The sequence below is a fragment of the Schistocerca piceifrons genome, unplaced genomic scaffold (genome assembly GCF_021461385.2).
Source record: "Schistocerca piceifrons isolate TAMUIC-IGC-003096 unplaced genomic scaffold, iqSchPice1.1 HiC_scaffold_356, whole genome shotgun sequence".
In the NCBI taxonomy this organism is placed as follows: Eukaryota; Metazoa; Arthropoda; class Insecta; order Orthoptera; family Acrididae; genus Schistocerca; species Schistocerca piceifrons.
This window is the reverse complement of record NW_025728577.1, coordinates 7,501-9,499: the sequence shown is the minus strand read 5'-3', so window position 1 is coordinate 9,499 and position 1,999 is coordinate 7,501.

Below are 1,999 nucleotides of genomic sequence, written 5' to 3'. Positions count from 1 at the left end.
TCTGATCATGTCACAAGCATTCACTTACTATAATCACTATCAACGAACCTGCCGCCCCCGCCCCCCCCCCCCCCTACACCTTTCCGTACAACAACGTGTAACCTAACCTAACCTAACCTAACCTATGTTGTACCTTAACCTAACCTATGTTGTACCTTAACCTAACCTATGTTGTACCTTAACCTAACCTATGTTGTACCTTAACCTAACCTATGTTGTACCTTAACCTAACCTATGTTGTACCTTAACCTAACCTATGTTGTACCTTAACCTAACCTATGTTGTACCTTAACCTAACCCATGTTGTACCTTAACCTAACCCATGTTGTACCTTAACCTAACCCATGTTGTACCTTAACCTAACCCATGTTGTACCTTAACCTAACCCATGTTGTACCTTAACCTAACCCATGTTGTGCCTCAACCTAACCCATGTTGTGCCTCAACCTAACCCATGTTGTGCCTCAACCTAACCCATGTTGTGCCTTAACCTAACCCATGTTGTGCCTCAACCTAACCCATGTTGTGCCTTAACCTAACCCATGTTGTGCCTTAACCTAACCCATGTTGTGCCTTAACCTAACCCATGTTGTGCCTTAACCTAACCCATGTTGTGCCTTAACCTAACCCATGTTGTGCCTTAACCTAACCCATGTTGTGCCTTAACCTAACCCATGTTGTGCCTTAACCTAACCCATGTTGTCGCCTTAACGTAACCCACGTTGTCGCCTAAACCTGCTCTGTAATTGTTATACGACTCGTTCAATTACTGTAGTGTTGCCCACCCGCAACCCTCGCAATATAGTTCGCTACTCGCACTGCCCGCACCCCTGTGTATCGCTTCATGTTAAACACCTTGCAAGTCTTGCTCACTTTCCACATGCTCCTGCTGTACACTGTAATGTGGATGGCAGCAGGACGTACATGCCGCCCCTCCCCACGTCCCCACCTTGCCCCCTGCCTTCGCAAGCTGGTTGGTGAGAAGTTTGCATGTTCAATGCCCTTCGCATGCGACGTACTCAGGCTACGTTGTGGTGCGGCCTGTGTCAACTGTCCGCTGATGTCGTACGCGTGAACCACAATCTGTACTGCACATTCGTCCTTATGTACTGAATGATACATCGTGGCACATGTGTGACCGCACAACGACTGCGCCCAAAAACGGCGGACCATACAGTGCAAATATTGTGCACGCAGCTACGTGTCGTCTCCCTATGAGAGCTGGATTGCAGTGTGGTACGCCATAGAGACGTGTGGGAGGAACGGACGCCGTGGATGGCGATCAGCATGAGCTGTCTGTTGATGTATTCGGACCTAGTCGTCTCTCCTCACACACCGTGATGGCATGGTGCACCGCGTTCCATATCTGCGACATGCTACAGAGGCCGGTTGACAGTCGTTCGAGCAATGGACATCGCATACGTACGGGGGCCACCTTCCACGTATTGTCTAGGCGTGCACATTTTGTTGCGTGTATGTGGGCAGACGTAGTGTGGCGTGACACCTGACACAGGCATGCAATAATCGTTGAAGTTGCAAATGGCGATGGACGCCTGCGTTTTCTGGTGAAGTTACGCAAATGAACAAATGGTAACCTGTTGTGGTGCGGTTGTTCTCGCTAGGGGTGAATCGGTGATGGCGACGATAGGTTGAGGTACTAACCGGTTGTTCCAGCGATACCCACCATGCCGACGAAACTGAACGGCATCTGGGTGTGAAGCGATACGCGGCGGTGGCTGGGTGGGACCGTCCCCGGCCGGTGAGGGGGCGCCTCCCGGCGTGCTGGCCGCGCGGTGCGTGGGCGCACGCGCTACAGCCGGCTGGTGGGGGCGGCCAGTGGCAGGCGCGCCGGCCGACGGACGCGGCAGGCGTCGCAGCTGCGCGCCGGCGCACCCTGCGCGCGGCGCCGTGCGGCCAAAGTAGGTCCTCGCGGGCCCGGTGCGAAGCGCGGTGGACATCTTCAGTGTGCTGGTCCGATTGAGGACTGTGTGCGTTGAGG